This window comes from Podarcis melisellensis (assembly GCF_964234715.1).
Source record: "Podarcis melisellensis genome assembly, chromosome: 6".
NCBI lineage: Eukaryota > Metazoa > Chordata > Lepidosauria > Squamata > Lacertidae > Podarcis > Podarcis melisellensis.
The window spans coordinates 80,154,356-80,163,455 of NC_138538.1; the positions used below are offsets into that span (position 1 = coordinate 80,154,356).

The window sequence follows — 9,100 nt, forward strand, 5'->3', positions numbered from 1 at the left end:
GTGTATATGAAATGCTTGGAGCACTAAGGAGAATTGAAGGACCAGTGTAAACAGTGATGTCTGCACTGGTTGTTGGGGGTTAGGATTTCCTTACTGATTTCCTTATTGAAAATTCATTTCCAGGGTTTTTTAGACTCGTCTACCCATGTACTGAGACACGGGTGGCGCTGTGGGTTAAACCACAGAGCCTAGGACTTGCCGATCAGAAGGTCAGCGGTGAATCCCCGGGACGGGGTGAGCTCCCGTTGCTCGGTCCCTGCTCCTGCCAACCTAGCAGTTTGAAGGCACGTCAAAGTGCAAGTAGATAAATAGGTACCGCTCCGGCGGGAAGGTAAACGGCGTTTCTGTGCACTGCTCTGGTTCGCCAGATGTGGCTTAGTCATGCTGGCCACATGACCCGGAAGCTGTACGCTGGCTCCCTCGGCCAATAAAGCGAGATGAGCACCGCAACCCCAGAGTCGGTCACGACTGGACCTAATGGTCAGGGGTCCCTTTACCCTTTACCTTACCCATGTACTATCTGAAACCAAAGGGCTGCATTGGTTGTCATATTTGAATCCCCCCCCCCAGCTCTCCTACCCCACTAGAAGTCAAACAGCACCATCCTAGGCATGTCTACTCAGAAGTAAGCCTCACTAAGTTCAGTCATACTTACTCTCAGGGATATATATATTCAATAAATAATAATAATAGTAATAATATACAGGACTGCAGCCTTAGTTATCCTCTGTGTGGTTTAGCTGCTCTATATAGCTCAAAAAGCATCGATGTCGAGCAGGCTAATGTGCAAAAAAAGATCGCTAGGAAGGAGTAAAACCTTCTTATCGGCAGTTGTCTTTGAGATACAGAGGTCTGACACTTAAAAGATTTACTGAACTACTGGCCAAATAAACTACCTAATGGCCTGAATGCTCACCTTACATTTAAAGCACTTTAAAGAATTTTGGGAACTGTCGTTTGTGAAGGGTGCTGGGAATTGTAGTTTGGGGGCAAGCTACTGCTCCCAGGGCTCTTTGGGGGGAGTCATGTGCTGTAAATCCGTGCCGTGTGTATGCAGCCATGGTTTTATGTTCCTTTGGTCTTCTTGGGGACCTCATTCAATTCAATTACTCTGAGCTTGGGTACCCAAGGGGCAGGCTGAACGATGCTGGCAAAATGACTCCCGTCTCTCTGCCTACCTAGTTGCCCTCAGCCTCCCTTCCTCCAGAAACACACACACACACACACACACACACACCACCCACTGATGCTGAGTGTAAGAGGAGATGCATATCTTCCATGGGTGCCAAACTATACACAAGATGAGCTCGCCCACCATCAGACTGTGCTGTCTTCAAAGATATAAGCTTTGCACTTTTCTCATACATCATGTAGGTGTGTGACTCTTTTCTGCCCATCTGTTACTTTGAGGCTTCCTGCCCTCCTCTCCGCCTCTAGAAATTTTCCTTAAGCCTTCACCAGAGTCTCGTATCCCAACACTGACATTTATAGGTTAACTGGATCCCTTTGCATCCCAGGATTTTTGTGACATCACATAATTGTAATAACTAGCTGCGTTGTGTTGCATCATTATAGCCTTAACCCTATAGACATCTACACGAGGCATTTAATTTCCCCACGCAAGGCTTGAAGAGGTAGATATAGTTGAAAGCCGTACAATATGCAAAGTGTTAACCTCTTCCGATTGTATCAGGATCTTCTTTGAGTTTTCGTTCATTACCTCCAGGAAACGAAGTGATGATAAGCCTGACGTCTGAGATTGCCAAAGACGGAATCTGTAATGAAAGCGAGGAATGCAGTAAACAAATTCTCTTTACAAATTGTCTCATGAGGGACTGTCTGTGCCCTAATGAGGCCATGCATACTATTGAATATTTTTCCCGGGCAACCCTTTCCACCTGAAAAAATAAAATAAAATAAAGGTCAGCCCATGGTCTCAGAGGAGCAGGAGTCCATCCAACCACAAGGCATCAACTCAAAATCGGTTGGCTGGATCTGATCAGCCAAGGTGAAATCATACTTTGTTTTGTTTTAATTGTAGCAACACCCCCCACCAAAGCCTCGCTTACTGGGGTTATGCAGCGGCTTCTGGCGAAATCTCACGAGACTTCCATGAGATCTCACGAGATCTCATCAGAACCTGCCACAGCGACACAACCCCAGCAGTGGGCAGGGTGCCTGAGGGAGCATTGCATAAGGAGCTGACAGATGAGCTGAGATTTAAGAAGAGAATGCATAAGAAATGGAAGAAAGGGGAAATCGCAAACGAAGAGTAAGCTGAGTAGCCAGCAATTGGCTTATACCAACTGGAACAAGGAAAGAAACATCAGCCACAGCATCCTATATCATCTCCACACAAATCTGGCCCCGTTGAACACTGCTGCTGCGTAATCATGTGATGGGGCTGCCGTTTGGCACCAGGAAAGAAAGGAAGGAAAAAAACCCACTGGGGTTTCACCAGGTGTGTTAAAAGAAGATGGCGTGTGTAACACATCACCAGATGCTTATGGCGAGATGATGTTCAACAAGAGTAGGGTGCCTTCGTTGTTCTGTTCTGAAAGAAGTCACAGGCCAGCCATCCTTATTAGAACTCCATTTTCACTTTCGAAGGAGTTCATGTAACAAGCCGGACTTTCTCTCTATTACGGAAGACCCTCCTTCATTCCAACAAAGGAAAGCTTTCCAGGGAAACTGCCCCTGCTCTGCTTCACCTAGCAGCTTGGAGGTTTGTGGCGAAAGAAGCAATTCTCACAAAGAATAAGCTGTGAAGTGCATTCCTTAAAAAGTGTTTTATTGCTGTTCCTTTTGGGGAGCCCCAGGTTGGGGGTGGTCATCTTTCCGCGACACGCCGTCCCATGTGCCACCGAGCAGGGTGACAGCTCGAGGGGGGTGGGGAGGCTGCAAATTGGTTTTTGAGATTTGAGAGAGAGAGAGAGAGATGCCATCAAAGAAAGCATCTATATATTTTGAACGCAATGGTTCAACAAGAGAGTATCAAGAACTCCGTCTGTTGATTTCGAGAGTAACTGCGTCGTTTTTAATAATAGCAAAGTTGCAAGGTAAGGGGCAATCTGTTTTGCGGTGTGAGATGCGGCTGCAGAAGCTTGTGAAATTTATGTTCACAGTGGTGACTTGTTCCGTTAATGTTTCCCCAAGCACTCTGAGATTTAATTTTGCTGTATATCTTTGGTCACGCAAAACTAGTTTGCATTGCCAGGGTTTATGCCCTAGGTCAGGAATAGCAAACCCTCAAGGGGCCAAATGTCCTCTCTGCTATGTACTGAAGTTCTCACCCTGGGCCAGCAGGGGGATACTGTAGATAGTTCAGGTCCACATATGCAAATAAGGGATCGAAAGTGACGTTCAGTGATTGGATAGTTACAGAAAATGGTTACTGTTGCGTTCTAGTGGAGCTCTATATAAGCAGGCTGGCTGAACCCTTCAGTTCAGTTCTGTTCTGGCCTGTGAATAAACAAGAGCTGTTTAAAGAATCGCTGTGTCGTCTAATATGTTCACCCACAACTTAACACTCTCTGTCTGGCCCTTGGGTCTCTTGCCCAGGTCATACTAGCTAGAAGGACCAGTAGTCGGAGATGGTGGGAGTTGTGATCCAAAACAACTGGAGACCCAAGTTTGAGAAAAACTGTTTTAGACCTTCCCCTTTCCACCTAAGGCTACTGCCGCTACAACCAAGCAGAATGAAGAGCCAGCCAATGAAAAGAGGTGCCACTGGACACCTGACCTCCCATTAGCCACATTGCTGTACTGACACGGTGCCTCACTCCTCCCTGACAGTCACCCCAGTGTATGTGAGAGAGTAAGTTACCCCTCTGGGACTAGTAAATTCTTCCTCGTAGACACTCAAGAAGTCAGCTTTTGGGGGGTAAACAAATGAATCGTGCCTCCAATTTTAACTCAGAAGAAAGTACAGCTTCTGAGATGGTGACTTAATGCCTGTTCACTTGGCTACATCAGTCAAACAAAATCCTATGGCGTTGGGGTGCCAACTTGAATAAGATATTGGAGAGGCCCGAGTAAACCCCATTCCACATAATCAATCACATGACGCAGTACACGCACACCATTTGAATGGCAATGCCCATCGATTTTGAGGGGCCCAGCCCCCTCAAATATTTTATTGGCGGGTGCCAAAAGACCTCAGCCTCTATGGTTCCTATGCTATGTTGAGAGCCAGGCCTGTTCTCCACACTGTATTGAGCAAGGAACTGGGTGGGTGGGTCATTTGTTAATTTCAGTTTCTCATTTTCCATTCTTCAGCTCTAAAAGTAAAGGTAAAGGGACCCCTGTCCATTAGGTCCAGTCGTGACTGACTCTGGGGTTGTGGCACTCATCTCGCTTTATTGGCCGAGGGAGCTGGCATATAGCTTCCGGGTCATGTGGCCAGCATGACTAAGCCACTTCTGGCAAACCAGAGCAGCGCACGGAAATGCCGTTTACCTTCCCGCTGGAGCGGTACCTATTTATCTATTTGCACTTTGACATGCTTTCAAACTGCTAGGTTGGCAGGAGCAGGGACCGAGCAACGGGAGCTCACCCCGTCGCGGGGATTCGAACCGCTGACCTTCTGATCGGCAACCCCTACGTTCTGTGGTTTAACCCACAGCACCACCCGTGTCCTATTCTTCAGCTCTACATATTTCTAAATCAGTTCACATGTTCCATTTAAAAAAAATAGTCACAAAAATTCATTGGCATTTTACGGAAAAATTCTCCATAGATACACACTTCTGTATCCAATCTACCTGATGTACAGACTTCCTCAGAGCAATTTCCCATAATGCAACACATTTTTGTATGTTACGGGCATTTCTGTGCACGCTTTCTGTGCATTTCTGCCCACGTTACTTAGCCAGAGAGCTGCCTTGAAAAATTCAGAGAAGCGCCAATCCCAGACAATCGCCGTGCTTCAGTTTGCGTGTCCACCTCCGAAAGTGTAAATTAGTTAAATGTGCCTGTTCTGAATTTCTCTCTCCAACTCCCTCCCCCCTCCACATCTCATTCAGAATCTGATCTCTGAATTTGTGATCTCCTAGCATTGCATAGACATGCACTGCATTTCACAGACATTTCCCAAATTGGACCGACTTACTTTCTGCAAGACATCTCAAGCCTGATCGAGCCGCCCGTACCACACAACACGGACTTGGCTCCATAGATGGATGAGCTGGCAGGTTGGAGCTGCTTGCAAGTTTCTGTCACTACTATTATTTCCCGGTGCCCGCAGCCATCTACTGTCGCCACACACAGATGCTCAAGACACCAGAAGGTGCTCTACCATTGAAAGGAGGGGCGAAAGGAATGCCCAACCGTCACCATAGTAACGGAAGCGCATGCCAGGGAGAAGGTCCATGCGCAAGAAAGAAGTGCATTATACCAGAAATACGTCGCCATAACAACAATGTAACACTGATGGGGGGTAGGTAGGTATGTATGTATGTATGTATGTATGTATGTATTCATTCATTCATTCAAATAAAATAATATAGTGGTACCTCGGGTTAAGTACTTAATTCGTTCCGGAGGTCCGTACTTAACCTGAAACTGTTCTTAACCTGAAGCACCACTTTAGCTAATGGGGCCTCCTGCTGCCGCTGCGCCGCCAGAGCACAATTTCTGTTCTTATCCTGAAGCAAAGTTCTTAACCTGAAGCACTATTTCTGGGTTAGCGGAGTGTGTAACCTGAAGCGTATGTAACCCGAGGTACCACTGTAAATCAGTCCAGGAGTGCAATGGCTCACAAGGGAAGCTGGCTGGGACACCAGTTGCCGGCTTTAGTTTTTATAAACTAAAGATGATGCATCATAATTTGCACGTCGCAGACTATTACAGCCGCTTTAATGTGGCATGGAGGACATTTGGTAAACAAAAAAAGCTCAGAACTGGGTGCAGAACTTGCCTAAATAGGTAAGGGCAAGCCAAGCGTTCAGTATATAGAATTTCACTCTAGCGGACTACAAAAGGAAGCCGTGTTGTGGATGAAAAAGAAACCCACGTATTGTGGGTTTGACTGAGTACTGTAAAAGTTAAAAACTCTTTTCAAATGCAATGAGCAAGAGTTAAGTATCCGGTTACTGAATCAAAGAATCACCTGGCTGTGACAACAAATGCTATATAAATTTTATTATTTATACCCTGCCCATCTGGCTGGGTTTCCCCAGTCATATATATATGAATGACTCAGGAATGGCAGAGGAAGGGCACAGGAGGCTAATAATTATTTGATGTGGAGGACAAATTTAGCTTGCTGTGAGCTCCTGTTGCTCGGTCCCTGCTCCTGCCAACCTAGCAGTTCAAAAGCACATCAAAGTGCAAGTAGATAAATAGGTACCGCTCCAGCGGGAAGGTAAACGGCGTTTCCGTGCGCTGCTCTGGTTCGCCAGAAGCGGCTTAGTCATGCTGGCCACATGACCCGGAAGCTGAACGCCAGCTCCCTCGGCCAATAAAGCGAGATGAGCGCTGCAACCCCAGAGTCGGCCACGACTGGACCTAATGGTCAGGGGTCCCTTTACCTTTTTAGTCTTCAGGATAATCCCTCTTCTGAAGCTGCTATTTGCAATGTGAGGAAAGCCCTGTGGGCGCCATTGATTACCCCAGTAATTATCAGCCCCACCAGTGGATACTATATGCACTATCTTTAAAAAAAAATTAAAAACAAAACCCCCAACATTAAATGTTATGCCAGGTTAGATCCTAACGCTCTTGGTTGGAAAGGGAGCTGTTAGTCCATGTTCATTCTTCTGCCAAGAGAAGACCACCTAGCTGGTTTCATATTGCTTTGCAGTTGCTGTAGCTGCTAAGCTTATGTTTTAGAGATTATTCTTGGTGCTGCAACCTTTATACTTGGTTTTAGTGCTTTTCTTGTGTAAGAGTCCGAACTGTAATTGCACATCTTTTAAACCACTCTGAGAACAAAGTTATAGGGGTTCTATTACAAATAAATGGGACGTGGGTGGTGCTGTGAGTTAAAGCACAGAGCCTAGGACTTGCTGATCAGAAGGTCAGTGGTTCGAATCCCCACGGTGGTGTGAGCTTCCGTTGCTCAGTCCCTGCTCCTGCCAACGTAGCAGTTTGAAAGCACATCAAAGTGCAAGTAGATAAATAGGTACCACTCCAGCGGGAAGGTAAACGGTGTTTCCGTGCACTGCTCTGGTTTGGCAGAAGTGGCTTAGTCATGCTGGCCACATGACCCAGAAAAACTGTCTGTGGAACAAGCGCCGGCTCCCTCAGCCAGTAAAGCGAGATGAGCACCGCAACCCCAGAGACATTCACGACTGGACTTAACTGTCAGGGAACCCTTTACCTTTACCTTTACCTTTATTAAAAATCAAAGTGGACGACTGAAGACCGATTCAAATTTTGACTAACAAAACTCCAAGCTGAGCGTTTTGAGTAAGATGCTTTTCCGTTGCCATCTTTTGGCAGCCTTAAGAGATCATAAGCTGTTAGTCTTGTTGAAATATTTAGGGCTATATCCAATTCTCCATGAGAGGAACACCACTTTAACCCTCCTCTTGCTCCCATCCTTGCCCCACCCAACTCAGCTCCAAAGGGTCCCCCAAACCCCCAGAGGTAATTCTGAGAGTGCCTGGAGGATGCAGGAGATAGGAGAGGAAGGGAAAGCTCACTTCTGCAAGCTGGATACTGCCCTTAGCATGCTTTCCATGATATGGGGTGAACTATACTAGGATTAGGGACGCGGGTGGTGCTGTGGGTTAAACCACAGACCCTAGGGCTCTCCGATCAGAAGGTCAGCACTTCGCATCCTCGTGACGGGGTGAGCTCCCGTTGCTCAGTCCCTGCTCCTGCCCACCTAGCAGTTCGAAAGCACATCAAGTGCAAGTAGATAAATAGGTACCACTCCAGCAGGAAGGTAAACGGTGTTTCCGTGCACTGCTTTGGTTGGCCAGAAGCAGCTTAGTCATGCTGGCCACATGACCCAGAAGCTGTACGCTGGCTCCCTTGGCCAATAAAGTGAGAGAGCCGCAACCCCAGAGTTGTCCGCGACTGGACGTAATGGTCAGGGGTCCCTTTACCTTTACCTGCCAACATGTACCTTTGCATGCCAACAACCCAAGGCGATTGTTTCACTGTTATTCATATGTCTATATGAGGTTATAAAAAGGATTCACAACAAAATACTAATTTATCTTGTATGTAGATACACACAAACCTTTTAACTCTTGCTAAAAGTCATACTTCTGCCTCTGAAATTTGAAAGCGACACTCCCAGACAGTACTCATGCGGGACATTATGCTCTTTTTCATAGAGGTGTTAAAGTCAGAAAAACCAGTCCTCTTTTTCTTCATTCTTTGCTAGGTGTGTGAGCCCTTTTCTTCCAAGTGTCAAGTCAGAATGTCTGCACGACGGAATGAGACCCACAGAGAGCATTGTGGGAGATTGCCTTGCCTTCCGAAGCAATTCCTTTCCCTCCAGGGATCTTTTGCAAGTGGCCTTCCTAGAACTGGGAGCCAGAGGGAGGCAGCATGTACTCAAGTGTTATTCGGCAACTTGAGGAGTGAGAAAAGAGAGGGAGTAAAAAACGTTGAGTACATGGCAAAAAGTAGAGGGATGCTTTACCTCAGTCTGCTAGTCTGGGACTGGAGTAGCTAACATTGCAAAACCTTTAGGATGAGAGGAATTCTCACTGTGTATATGGGGTCCAGGCACAGATGGGTCCCAATGCAATCAAAAGCAGTGCTGGTGAAGCAATATTCTGTACAGTGAGCTGCCGACATATGCAAAGCCACAAACCAGATCAGGTAACACTCAAAGAACTCCCAAAGTTAGTGAGACATGAATTACCCTTGTGGAAGCCATGCTTTTGCTGCTTCACCAAGCCTCCCTCTTCTAAATTTATTTATTTGGTTTTTCAAATTAAAATTTTACAGAAATATATCAAACATAAATCGTAAAAACAAGGTTTCAATGAATCATATGGACTTCCATCCTCCCCTTTGTGGGTCCTAAATTCATCATTTCCTCCCGCATATTTTATGACGATCCAAATCTGTTACCTCTCCATTGTGTCCAAAATTCACCCTTAAACGACAAGTGATATTCCAATCCTACTAATGATTT

The 9,100-nt window shown here is 46.2% G+C and overlaps 1 long non-coding RNA gene across 1 annotated transcript; it reads right to left on the minus strand.

Annotated features, from left to right (window-relative positions):
• Positions 1–1,588: 1,588 nt before the first annotated feature.
• On the minus strand, positions 1,589–5,278 carry LOC309373313. The gene is made up of 2 exons (XR_014169970.1): positions 5,111–5,278; positions 1,589–1,775 (listed from the first exon to the last, which is right to left on the minus strand). It is a non-coding gene; the product is annotated as an uncharacterized lncRNA (long non-coding RNA).
• Between the last annotated feature and the right edge of the window lie 3,822 nt (positions 5,279–9,100).